The sequence below is a fragment of the Sinocyclocheilus anshuiensis genome, unplaced genomic scaffold, assembly GCF_001515605.1.
Source record: "Sinocyclocheilus anshuiensis isolate Anshui unplaced genomic scaffold, SAMN03320099.WGS_v1.1 scaffold60, whole genome shotgun sequence".
NCBI classification, from domain to species: domain Eukaryota; kingdom Metazoa; phylum Chordata; class Actinopteri; order Cypriniformes; family Cyprinidae; genus Sinocyclocheilus; species Sinocyclocheilus anshuiensis.
Window position 1 is genome coordinate 448,003 of NW_015554068.1, and position 15,000 is coordinate 463,002.

Here is a 15,000-nt window from a genome sequence, read left to right on the forward strand (position 1 = left end):
GGACCGCCGCCCTGCGTTTCACTCTAGCCGAAACATGCTGTGACTCCATAACCTGCCAATAAACAAACAACAAACAGCTCTGAGGACATGTTTTAACATCCAGAGTATTATATTTTGTATCTTTATGAGTAAAATTGTTTATTTTATGCAAAGCATCAGGCTTTTCCATCACGCGAAAAGACAGCAACACTTGTTAAAGGTGATTCACACCGTGCGCCTGTATGTTGCTCTGCATAAAATTGAACGATATACAGCACAGTGACGATTTTACAGATAAAATGAAATGTACACAAACCCGTATTTTACCAAAGAATGCATCAATTCGATGGCGCTTAGAACTGCTCTCTTGTGAAGAGAAGACGCAAAATCCCCGCGATAAATAACTCAACCGCTGGGTTACGTCTGACCCTGGATCTGAGTAACACTAAAACTACCCAAACATTGGGTTGTTACGTCTGACCCAGGAGCTGCAAAACAACCCAAACACTGGGTTGTTACATTTGACCCAGGAGCTGGGTAACACAAAAACTACCCAAACACTGAAAAAATAACCCAAAAAATTACCCAAAAGGCTCAACCCAGCATTTGGGTTAAGAAAAAGAACCCAGGATTTTTTAGAGTTTGCACTAAGTGCAAATAGCATATCGCTAAAAAAAATACTGCTATTTTCACTCAGTGTAAATAGAATCCATTGCTAATTGCACTTAGTGTAAATAGTATCTATTGCTAAGAAAATGTGCTATTTTAGCATCTATCACTATTTACACTTAATGCAAATAGTACTGCCATTACTAAAACTAACACTGAAATAAAATTCAATATAGAAATACATGGTAAAAAATAAATAAATAAATAAAATCTGTAAACATAGTATACAATACAATATACTGAATTAAAATTAAGGAATTTTCCATGTTGATTTTTTTACAGGTGTTTTACCAGTATTTTGAATTGTGCACATAATTGCATTGTGTTTTATGGTTAACAGGAATGTCTATAAAATTAATAGATAATATCCTGTGAGAAAATTACTTTTTTCGATAAATTGTAATTGTGAAATGTGACCTGACCCTAAGTTTCTCACTAGCATACAGCAGAATGAATTAGCATGATCTTAGCTGAGCATTTAAATAATGTCTGGACAGCGGTAATCCTTTTCTGCCATTTTTGACTTTCTGATCAGAGGCGCTTGAGCTTTGCCCTTCTCATTTGTTTTCGCCAGCTTTCTGACCGTCTGCCCAGTGTGTCTTCCACCTCTCCCGTCCTCGCTCTCATCTCCATTCCGCTCACACGGGGCGTGAAGGCAAGGACAGAGACCGTGGCTGCACGAGGACAAACCTCACTCATTCATATGCACCCTCATCTGGCGGGGGCCGGCGGGGCCGCACACAGATTTTAATCAAGCCCCAGCCGTGTGCGAGAGCCGCTTTTAGTGCCGCGGCCAAGCAGTGGCAGAATTAGCATTTAAGAGTACATTAGCCATGCTGAATTTCCAACCTCATTACCGTCGGACTGGACACGTTCCTGCTTTCCTGCAATATGCCAAAATATCCCCACCGTCTAAGCTTGTGCATATTCATCCCTATACTTCATCTTAATACCAATTAGTGCTTCGGTTTGCTATCAGTTGAATGAAATAGATATGGGGTGTGTAAGTGTATTAAATTGGGCTGTTTGAAAGAGACACGGAAAGGGCAGTAATTATTCACTTAGACTGTCCTCATCAAACATCTAACACACCTACATTTGCATTTCATATATAAATAAAAGTAGCTGTTCCAATATTGCCAGTTTCTGACGAAAGCGTTTTGCTTAAAGCATGAATAACATTGGATTTTCCAATTCGGACAGGCTGGCAGTATTAGATATTTTGTCCTGAAGATTTGTAACAACCAAAACAGTGCTTTTTCGTGTGGCCTACTAGCTTAGATACATTGTAATAAATCATTATGTTTTTAAGTGCTTAAAATATAATAACTACCTTTTCACAATGTTGTTATGATGTTGTTAGCTCACTTGTGATGTTTTAAGAACATCAGAACCATGGAGTGTTATTTTAGATTTATTCATATACATTTTACATTTATATTTATGCATTTAGCAGACACTTTTATCCAAACAAACTTAGAGCAGAGGTTCATAATTCATCACAGAGCCAACAATATTTGCAGTATATAATGCCACTTTTAATAGAAACAATCTAAAGCAGGGGAGAAAGTCAAAGAAGAGAATAGGAAATTATTTTATTTTATTTTATTTTGCAAGTGCATTTGTTTGGCTATTATATAATTATTTTAGAATTTATTCATATTTTGAATTAGCTTTTATTATTATATTTTTGGTTTTAAATTTCAGTTTTAATATTTGTATGCGTTTTGGTCTTTTCTTTATATTTTTCATTTATTTTATTTCAATTTCAGATATTTGATTACTTCAACTGAAACTTGTTTATTTCTGTTAGTTAGAGGTTTTTCATGTTTGTGTGTTATTTCAGATTTATTTCAATTACTAAAGAAAAAAAAATATATTCTACAGCACTGTAATAAACGCTTTATGCCTGTTTAGACTTATATAAATACATATGTTTTAAAGCCACTGCATTTTTTGGCTTACATTGAGGAGGTCCATCTGTGTGCACAGTGTGCGACTATGGGAATATGTCACTTTAACAACAAGTGACAGAAACCCAATAGAAGTAAAAAATGAATATATTTGAGCTGCTGTTTTTAAATTGTACCCTGTCGACTTTCAGAAGGGCGTCTTATATTGCACCGTGAGTGAAACCATTTTGATGTACAGCCTTGATATCCAGCATTCTTCCAAAGTGACCCGCACATTAGTCACAGCAATCCAAGCGGAAATGAACACGGTCGTTGGTAGTTGGCTGACGTTGACAGCCCAAAGTCAAGGGTGACAGTTATAAGAGTGGGTGCCATCCATCTTTGGGCTGAGGTTATGTCGGGCGCTGGTGAAAGAGCTTGTTGGACGGTCTCCTGTGCGTCCGGGGGCACTGCTGCTGGACCAAAGGGCAGTGGAAATGCCAGGTCCAGATGGCAGTCAGCCTTCACACCCACATGCTTTAGCCTGGCAACCCCAGCCCTGCATGCCACGACTGTGCCCACTGAATGCCAGCTGTCAGGCCAGGCATGTCGTCTTGCTCTTAGCTTCCCTGACCAGAAGCAGCTCACTGGCAGAAACTACACAAAAAAATACCCTGTAAAATTTCATATATGTAATGTGATGCTACATCTTTTTCATGCAATCAACGTGTAATTCAATTAAAATTTGAATGCAATTATGAGCTTTTTGCAGAGAACAGTAATGTACAGGAAAAGAGATAGCGGGACAAAAAGCGGGAGAGAACTCAATTCAGTATTTATGCACTGTTGATGCTGCTGTCTGTTTACATGCACTTCGGATGTGTGTGCACTCCGAAAACTTCTCACACAGCGCTCGACAGTTCCGTCAACTTTCCTGAGCATCTTTTACGCTTGCCTTGTGCCTTTAGCCAGTCTTATCATTAGCCCCTTTCACACAGTAAATTGCCATAAAATAACCTGAACGACTTTACCGGTAAATTAAAAAATTTACTGTTCACAAAGCCAATGACGTTCCGTAATTTTTTGGGGAAAAACACCATTCATGCATCGGTTTCAAATTACCGGTAAATTCTGTTACATCATTAACCCTCTGGGGTCGACAAACGCTCCGGCGCGTTTTGTTGCATTTTTTTCTGATAGCCCCTAAAGGAACTTAAATTACTCTGTCTTTTTTGATCGTACAGATAAGAGCAATATATCAATCAAATCTGTAAAGGGTCTACTTTTATTTGTATACACACGTAATAACAACAAAACTTTGTGCTTTTGTAAAATAAAGAAAACTAAAAGGGTGCGCTGTCTGCCGCCTTGTTCTCCGTGATCTTCATTTAGAAACGCGTCACTAAAATGAACTGAAACTCAGCGAATACTTGACACAGAGACATGAGAGGAATATCTATAGAAAGCTTGACATGTCTACTTTTAAACAAAGCAAGTCTATTTGAAAACAAATATTCTGTGATAAAGTAATCCATATGAAACCAACACGATGTCCAGTCTTTCACATATGGCTTCATTATCTCTAATTAGAGCACACCCACAAGCTACTTTTGATAGTACAATAGTCCATGTGAGATGCGCGGCATGTAAACGGCTACTTCGTTTTTGGAAGAAGACGCGCTGAGAGGAATAAGACAGAATTTACCTCAGAAGAAGACGCGCTGAAAGGAATAAGACAGAATTTACCTCAGAAGAAGATGTGTTGAGAGGAATAAGCTTTGTATTTTCCTCAGAAGAACAACGCGGCGGCTTGATCCAGCGGAGATAATTTACATGAGTAAGTCATTTACATGAGTAAGTCCAGAAATGGCCTCTAAACGGCTGCGCCTTCCGGTGTTGTGTTTGTAAACATGAAGGAGTAAACGTCGTCAGTGTTTTTGTTGATGTTTCATTTTTGCATCAAACATTTACATTAATGCAGAACTTTTGGCCCAGATACATCACGACTTCAAACCGTACTACACAGTGTAGATTAAATGCGTCATCTGCGTCAGAATGTTATGATTGGCCCGGAGTGGACGTCTTACGTCAGTGCGTTCTGAACTCATACATGCTCATACCGGTAATCTTCAATCTGTGTTCACACACAGCATCATTCTGCCAGTTTACTGGTAATGTTACAACTTCTCATACCGCTAAATTGCTGGAACGAATTTACCGGTATTTTTGAAAAGGTCCTGTTCACAAATGATCTCTTTACGGCAATTTACCGGTAATTTTCCAGTAAAGTCTGTATGTGTGAAAGGGACTATTGAGTCATGACAGGTGAGTTTGAACAAAAATGCACATGTTGGTGGTAATGCATAGATGGACATTGCGTGAAAATGTGGACAGTGCCAAAATATCTATCTATCTATCTATCTATCTATCTATCTATCTATCTATCTATCTATCTATCTGTCTGTCTATCTATCTATCTATCTATCTATCTATCTATCTATCATCTGTCTGTCTAACCATCCATATATTTATGAAGCTATCAAGTTAATCTGTCTGCCAGTCAGTCAGTCTGTCAGACTATTTGTATGACTTTCTAACAGTCTCTCTCTCTCTCTGTCTGTATTTGCATCTTTTTGTCAAGCCATATATCAGTTTGTCTTGATGTATTTTCCCTTTTCTAATTAAGAAGTCGGAATGTCCCTGTTTTATGCAAATTATACACTATATATAACAAAATGATGAAAGTAAAAACACAGCACAAAGATTTCATTGTGTGTTGCAAAGTACTTTAATTTGTTTATCATCTACCGCCAGTCTGGCAAGACCACACTCTTTGCTTGAGGTTAAACCGTCCAAGTCTGTGTTTAATCCTCAAGATTTAAATGACCAGTACACACACAAAAAAAAATGTAAATTTCATCTGCAGTGTAAAGTCATGTAACGACCACAGCACTACACGAACCCAAGAGGAAAAATCGTCCATCACCAGCAGGGCATAGACCGATTAGGTGAAGGGAGAAGCTATCTTTCTACTACCGCCTGCAGGTGAACGGACTAGACAAAGACAAACCAGTCTATTCCTGTTTCCTAATGATGGGAGAGAAATCTAGTCACCCACCCCCACTATACTGCACTTTTCATGCACAGTAACCGCTAACACAGGCTAGCTTAGAGACAATGCAGGTAGTGTGTGCTGTTTTGTTATGCAAACTCTTCTCCAAACTGGATTAGGATCCCACCGCACAAATTCAAACCCTGAACACACACACACACACATTTATACATAAACATCACACATAAACGGCATGAATTGCTTTGCTTTGCTTGCGAGCAGCTGCTACAGTTGAGACAGACATTTGTCTTAACATCAGTGAAAAGACAATGTTGTAGTGTAAATGTGGTGTACCGCAATTGGTGCTCTGCGCTGTTTTGTCTCACAGTGATTGAGTGCTACGCCTCAAAAATTGACTTTTAGTGCCACGGCAATGGTTATAATGCACTCCAGTGGGCATTACGGTTTGAGGTCTTTTCTCTGTACCACAGGCCAGCATTGCCAGGGCCAGTTCCATTCACAAGTGACATCCTTAAACTCTTTCAGAACACAGGGCAAATAGCATGGCAGATTTAATAGCTTTTGGATCAATTCTTGCAGGGAACTAAGCAAAGTGAACAGCTCAATGTCCACACGCTGAGAGTCAACCAATACACATCATGCAAGCACAGCTAGAAATCGATGGCTGGAACCGAACGACACTTCATTTGGTGCAGTTTAGAACTCAAAGCTTTTGAAACTCTCACTGAGAATGAAGTCATTCTCTATTTAGAAATGCATTATGCTATTCATTAATTTAGCTATTTTAACACTTGGCTACTAGGGATGTGCAGCGAATATATTATCTGTATATGTATAGCAACATAAAAATATCTGTTTTTGTATTTGCGAGTCAAATCAGATGTGGGAGGGACTTAAACCAGAAGAGTGTGTTGAAATTTATTTTGATTCATCTCAGTGAATTGATTCCTTTGAATCTGTTCACCAAAAGGTTTTGTTCAGAATCAGTTACACTATTATGCCATTGACTCATTTCTCCATGAAAAAAAAACTGAGTTTATAAATTAAAACAAATAACAATCCCATTTTCCAAAAAGAGATTCCAAAAAGAGCATTTAAGGATTATGCAAATGACAACAAAGCAGAATTAACTTTTTTTTTTTTTACTTGGTTTTCTTTCATGATTCATTCACTTTAAAATTTTGTTCTAAAACACCAATTTGTCCGATTTACACTTCCGGGGTGTCTATTTACACTATGTGCAAGTAGCCCGCCTTGTTGGCAGAGGCTATTTACACTAATTTCACCCACAAATGTGTGGTTGGGCTAGACAACATTATTAAAGATGCCTGTCTAACAACAGCAGCAGTGTCATAGACAGTATGGCGCATGGTGGTAACCTTTGATGCAATCGACCCAAGTTCAAATTCGCCTTTTGCCGAAATTGTTCTTCTCCCTTTTCCCATCACATATCAGATAAGAAAGGCATTTATTGGCAATGAAAATAAAGGGCATATTTGAAAAGTGGAAATAATTTGCCTCATTGGTATTTAAAAATAAAGTGAAAACAGGTAAGTGGGTATTTAATAACTAAGCAAATATTTAATTACTATAATATTGATTTCTCACTAGAAATAACATCAAAATTGCAAAAAAGTTTCTCAGAAACATACATTTACACACAAACTGACCACCAAACTCAACTTTCAGACGCCATCTTTATTTTTTTGCACAACCATCATGCTGCCTTCAAAAATTGACCAGATGAAGGTATCTCATGAGACAGGAAGTGAAGCTGACATTGGATTTGAACGTGCTTTGAAGCCTTCCTACCTTGAAATATGTCCTCCGAAAGCAGCATTTACCAGTTTACAGACGCAGCTCACTAGAAAGCAGGCAGGTGCAGGACAGTGGCCCTCCAGGACCGAAGTTGCCCAGCCCTGACTTAGAGTGATGCCATTTCAAGTCCTGAAGTCACTTCTTTAATTGCGTAAGTTCCATGTGAGTGTGTAATTTACCTCACTTTGTAGTTGCACTTACAAAACAGCGTTTCTGTGAAATAAAGAATATATAATCTAAAGAGAGTTCATTCATCTCAATGACAGCAGAAGAAGTCTTTCAGAAGATCATTCAGTCTTTTAACTGTCAGGTTTTAGAGCCAATCACCTGGTTAATCATTAATTTGAACAAATTTGATCAAATAATTGTTAAATTAAACCTGGTAAATAATAGACCAAAAAGGCTGTACTGGTATATTCTGTAACATATGTGACTAGTAAGAGATTGAGGAACTGACAGCTAACTATTGTGACAAACTAGTAGCTTTCACCCAAAATGTCCACAAGAGGGTGCTGTATTTTAGCCTGGTATATTCTGTAACATGTGACTAGTAAGAGATTGAGGAACTGACAGCTAACTATTGTGACAAACTAGTAGCTTTCACCCAAAATGTCCACAAGAGGGTGCTGTATTTTAGAGAATCGCTGATTTGTGTAGCGGAGAATAAAAAGGAAGTGTCTGTGCACCTAATGCTGAGTTCACACTGCACGATTTTCAAAGTCGTGTTCACATTACACGATGGATCGGTGACAGGAGGTTACACATTGCATGACTTTACAATAGGAAGAATCGCAGACAACTCCGCAAACTACGTTTCATATAACTCCTCCCCGAATTTCCCGCTGCCCTGTATCTTGCTCTCTCATTGGCTGTACGTCAGAACTCATTTCACACAGCAGGATTTTGAATCACTGACAGGTCCAGATATTTAGCATGCCAGATATCTCACGGGCGTCGCGATTCTCTCAGATTGCATCTTTGATAATTCATACTGCGTGATTTTCACTCGCATGAATGAGCACCGTTTTGCCTCTAATTTCAGGCATTTGTCAGCAATTTCGCAAAACCTGTCGGCGAATGAAAATCGGGTTAAAATCGTGCAGTGTGAACTCGGCATAAGGAAGAGCATGGCGAACAACGCTCAGGGCCTTACTACACTGAGTCTGCCTGATCTTGTCTGATTGCGGAAGCTAAAGGTGAGAGTTTTTGAACTAACATACTCTTTAATAGATATGGATTTGTACCCTGATTCTGTGCTTTCATCTATCTAGTTTTGTTGATCTGCCCATGCATGAAACGGCTTATGTACAGGATTCTGTTGTGGACAAAATAGTACCAACTCAGTATAGAATGGCTCAAGAAATTGTCAGTATTATAAACAACCAACAGCAATTAAAAACTGATCTTATACATACCATAACACCTGTACATCAAGATCTAAAATTATTAAACCAAGAAGGACAGAAAAATGTAGCCAATCCTTGTAGCCAATCACATATCTGTTGAGTGCATGAACACAATAGGCAATCGTTACTCATCTTAAGTGACATTTAACGTTATATTGGCAAAAACGATGAATTAAAGTAGATTTATAGCGCTTACTTTTCCTCCGTATCCATCTGCGTCAAGTTGACCGTTAAATGACGCGCATGCTGCGCAGTACTAGCTCAGTCTGTCATTCGCTGCTATGATTTAAATGTTCACATTTGTCTCGTGCACTCTTTCAATAAACTTCTGTCATTCACAAACATAAATTATCAATATTAATATATCAATAAAATATTTGGCAATTGTTTTGTCCTTCTGATGGCATAAACTTTATGTTGTCATAAAGTAATGTCACGCTGACCAAATGACGATCAGCTAAAGACGTCATCACAATGTACTGTGTTTGCTGGGTATAGCGCGCAAAGTGAATTATTGTGTGGAGTTGACTGTAGGTCAGTTATTCTTGGGAATAACTGTTTTTGACTTTGGGATTGGATTGAATATGTTTTCTAAATCTCAGACTTTAGATGATAAACTGGAAAGCTTTTTGTACAGCATGTTATATGTGGACAATTGTGACAGATTTTAAATGGATGCTACAGGTAGTTATACTTGTGTAGGTCTGTGTGCTTGTAAGTTTCTTTTCCTACTTTCTTCTCTAAGCTGCTGACGATGTGCTTGTGGTTCATGGTGTAACTTTCGCACATATTATTGGAGCAGTCTGTTTTTTGTGACATTTTTTTTTTTTTCATTTAAAACGGATAAGTCACTTTTATAATATGGTCTTCTTGTCATGCTTTTTTTTTTAATTTACATTATTATTTGCTCTCTCTTTTCACACTTAGCTTTTGTTACTTGGCTTCTAATGGACCATTTCTTAAATATGACTGTCTTTTTCAGAAGCAACAACTCGGTTTAAAATATTAACTCTGTTGTCATTAATTGTTAAAGGAATACTCTGGAAACCTTGAGCATATTTATTTAAACAACAACAATTTATTTATGCATTTGCACATCTGCATGTGAAATTTCAATTCTGTTTGGGTACAGAATGATTAGCCAGTTGATTGGCTATACAACCTGACCATTATAAATGGAAAGGCCACTTATTTTCATATAATTTTTTCATCGGCAAGTCGTGATGGCTGGCGTTGTTCATTGGTCAGGCATCGACCAATAAAATAGCTTCATTCGCATCCCAGCCCCACCCCCGGATCTGCTCTCTCACATCTGCATTCACAATTGCCCAAATGAGTTTTGCAACAAGAATACCGCAAAAGGAGTAGCAAAAGTCAAAGCGCTAGGATTTGAAGTTGTACTGCCAGATCTGAGAGGTTGTAAGCGCCGACTTGATGTTGTACAGTGAAACTGAAGTAAAGTGCAAAAGTAAATATGTCGTACACATTTGTGTCTGTCATTTTCTTTATGTGAATGCCATTCTACACATTTGTAACTATTAATCTCCAACTTCGACTTCAAAACACGGGTGTTTTGATCATTGTCTGTAAGTGCAAAGCGAAAGATTCAGCTTTTCACTTTAGAGCTGTGAGTGTAAATTTCAACTTACAAATACGAATATTAATATGACAAGTTCTCACATTCAGAACAAGCTCTCGAGTTTTGTTACAGTTTTACCTTCATATGAAAGACGTCTTCAGTTGTCAATGAGATGAATGAACTCTCTATATATTATATATTCTTTATTTCACAGAAAATCTGTTTTGTAAGAGCAACTACAAAGTGACGAAAACTGCATCCGAAAACTGGAAAATGCTGCCTTTGGAGGACATATTCCAAGGTAGGAAGTCATCAAGGCATGTTCGAATCCAATGTTAGCTTCACTTCCTGTCTCCTGAGATATCTGGTCGATTTTTGAAGGCAGCATTGTATCCTTCACTGCCTTTGATATCCCACAATCCTGTGCGTTCCATTCCATGACGGTTGAGCAAAAAAATAAGGATGGTGTCTGAAAGTTGTGTTTGGTGGTCAGTTTGTTTGTAAATGTATGTTTCTGACAAAATTTTTGCACCTTTGATGTTATTTCTAGTGAGAAATCCATGGGGGTAAAATTGTTGCTTTATTCCAAAAAAATAAATAATGATCCACAAATAAATGTAAAGAGATTTACAAAATTAAACATATTGACAAATAAATAGAATGAGATCCACAAATCAATTGTAGAATTTCACAAACATGAATTAAATTCACAAATAAATAAAATGAGATTTGCAACAAAAAAAAACACATTCACAAATATGATTTTATGTCACAAACACAACTTTGCCTGGCATTCATTGGTGGATCTCTCGCTGTGCATTTGTGAATGGCTTTCTGTGCATTTGTGGATCACTGTGTGCATTTGTGAAATATTTCTTGAGTCAAGAAGACGCTGACGATCCACAAATGCATGGACTCCACCCACCGTCTGCTCAAGCCAATCAGATAACAGCCACACTTCGCTGACCAATCGTAGCACATTCTCGCTATTGACAATCACGTTTTGCTTTTGGTAACATAACAAGAGATTTATAAGCTATTTTTGTAGGCCAGTCATTTTTGACGGGAAATGCCACAGGTGTGGTGTGGAATGCACAGGATTGTGGGATATCAAAGGCAGCGACGGATACAACTATGTGATAAATTCAGATAAATGCTGTTCTTCTGAACTTTCTATCCATCAAAGAAACCTGAAAACAAATCTGCTCGGCTGTTTTCAACATATTATTATTATTATTATTATTATTATTTTATAAATGTTTTTTTTTTAGCAGCAAATGAGAATATTAGAATGATTTCATGTGTCTGGAGTAATGATGCTAAAAATATAACTATGAAATCACAGGAATACATTACATTTTAAAATATATTGAAATAGAAAACAGTTATTTTAAATAGTAAAACTATTAGAAAATGTTACTGTTTTTGCTGTACTTTGGATCAAATCAATGCAGGCTCGGTGAACACAATAGACTTCTTTAAAAAAATTTAAAAAAATCTTACTGTTCAAAAACTTTTGATTGGTAGTGTATACAAGAATACAAAACAAGTAGCAAATAAACAAACCTAAAACCCACCCCTGGTAGACTTCAATAATATAGAAATAAAACACAAATACAGAATCTAGTTACCAAATAAATAAAATAAAAATGGAATAGATGAATAAAAATAAAATATGCTATTTTCACTTAATATAAATAGCATCTATCGCTATTTTCACTTACAAATAGCCGCTTCCTTAAACTTTTTCTTTACAAAGTTCACACTTTTTAACAAGGTCACCATTGCATTTTAATTCTTAATATAGGTTTATTTCAAACATTGGTTTGCTCGATAGATATTCAGTCTAAAGCTGTGGTCAAATGGCTGTTATCGGCCAATCAACTTTCAGCAGCTATTAAACAAGGTTAACAAGATTCAGCAGCTATTTCAAGGTTAATGAAACTTGGTGGGCCTGTTCATGACCCCAAAGACCTATGAGAATTTTGAAAGAAACTGGCCACCGGGTAGCATTTTTAAGCCTGTATAGTCACGCAATGTTTCAAACATGTATTCACATATATTCATATCATTTGTTAGAGCTCCTCATTCTGAACAACTTTGCCTCAGGAACCACTGCTGTCAATCATATCATTCATTAAATATTTGAGATTATTTATTTTTAAATTACTTTCGGAACGAGTCCTTGGGTTTTTCGCTCAACCTCAACAAAACCAGTACTGTATCCCAAATATAGGTGGTGCTATAACAGTTTGAAATGGTATAAATAAATAAATAATTAAATAAATAAAAACACTATATTCCCATTCTAAATGATCTGAAATGGCTAAAATGGTCATTTCCAACACTGATTTCGTTGGGTACAGGCTTGTTAAATTATATATATATTTTTATACAGGGGCTTAAAGGCTTTAAAGTGCTTGAACCCTGATAATTGCTGCTTGCAGCTATATTTTATATTTTATTTGGTAGAATTCATTATACATTTCCGTAAATCTTTATCCATGCCTTTCCAAATAATATTTTGTAAGACCCAAGAAGAAAACTTTATTGGTGGACAGTGTAAAAACAGCATGGAGCCATGATTCAATTACATGGCTATTCAATTCATTTTAATTTTGAAAAATGATTCACAGCAATTATAAATGCAGAGTTAAATACTTTCTCAATCATCTCGGTCTCTTTGTGCCCAAGCATGGCTTCACATCCATAATGCAACAGAGAAGCTCCGCCTCCCAGACCAGAAGCCTCTTTGAAATTGAACTCGGCGCTCTCTCCCCGGAGCTAATTCCTTCGAGGCGTCGGACGGCATCAGCGCTTAATGAGAGATGGCATTTCAAAAGCATTAATTGAGAGCGCTCCTGCTTTCAGATTGTTTCGAGGCTTTGTGTTGATTCAGAGGGAGGCCATCTTTTGATTTAATGCCACCCTCGAGGCCGACGAGTAAACTTGCTGTTTCCTGTTGAGAAGATCTGACACGTTTGATCACAGGAGGTCGTCCAAGAGATATTGTTCCATGTTTCACAATAATGGACATGGAAAGTCGACGTATACATAAAGCGATTGAAAGAACGGAAAGGAGGACTAAGAATCTCCAACGACAACTGGCAGTGCTACATTTGCTACAAGTGCCTGCACTTCAGAGTCCGTCCATCTATCGCTGTTCTCCATACTTTAGAAATAAGTTGACACAATGTTTACAGTATGTTTACACGGCGTTTTAAATCATGGCGGATGAGGACGTTTTCATACACGTTTGGCCAATTAATGTCTACTTACGTCACGGGTAGTACCAGTTGTGCTGGTCAGACCCTGCTCCGGAGTAGGAGCTAATTTGGTTCTCGAAAAAGGCAGTCCGGTACTAAAATCGCACCCAGTTCCGGCGGTGCGAAAACGCCAAAAAGTGGGTAGTTCCACAATTAGTTCTGGTACTATGAAAAGGTTCCCGCGGTGCGAAAGGCCCTTTTAAGTGAACAGTTCTTAGTTCTTAGTATGAAGAACAGTTTAATGATCTAAAGAACTTGATTTCCAGTATAAAGAATCTTTTGTGCAAGCATAAGATTCCACACTTCTAAAAATAACTGTTCTTTATAGGCATTGATGGAGTTTAATATTTAACATCCATGGAATTTTTTCATTCCACAAACAAGAAAGGTTCTTGATGGGACAAAAAAAAAAAAAAAGGTCCTTTTATGACATTGTTCTGAAAACCCTCCTTTGCAACCCTTATTTCAGTGAATGGATGTTCTTCATGGAACCATCAATGCCAATAACCTTTACCTTTAAGAATGTATAATGCAAAACGAAACATTCTGAATAATTACTGCTCACTTAGTTTCTAAATACAAGTGACACTGAATGAGGACTACAACTTCCAAACTCCCAAATAAGCACAAACACATTTTTCAGATGTAAATTTTGGTCTATCGTGTGACAAATCTGTCATTAAACTTGTAATATAACAGATACATTGTATTTTTATTTCACTTTCCTGGTCCTTTTTGAAGCTTAATTTATTAATTTTTTTTCGTCAGGTTGCATGGAAAAGAGCAACCAGAACATTGTTCAGAATATCTCCTTTTGGGTTCCAAAGAAGAAAGCAAGTTTACAGTAGCATAAGGGTGACCATTTGTCATTTCTGAGTGAACTGTTCCTTTAGTTGTTTAAGGTAGAACGCTAAAAGTGAGTTTGCGACTTCTTGTAGCATGAATTACTTTACCTTACATTATTAAATCGTATTCAGTTATGTAAACTGCATTATAAACGAATGAAATCACATTTTACTTCAGCAAACTGCTTCAGACTTGTCAGAAAATGCACCTCATATCCACAGTAAGGGATGGTTACTGTCTAGATGGGATCGAGCCTCTAGCCCGTCTATGATTTTTTTCTCTTTTAAGCAGTCGCACTGGGATCCCACACACTGTCTTTTCTAGAAATAATGCTCTGAATTTGCCTTTAGTGTCCTGAGGTTATGAATAACCAAGAATGGATTATTTAAGCAGTATATCCTTTGTACTTCCCCTTGTAAAAACACTCAGCAGAATAATTTTGTAGCATGTAGTTATTGATTGCTGGCATGAA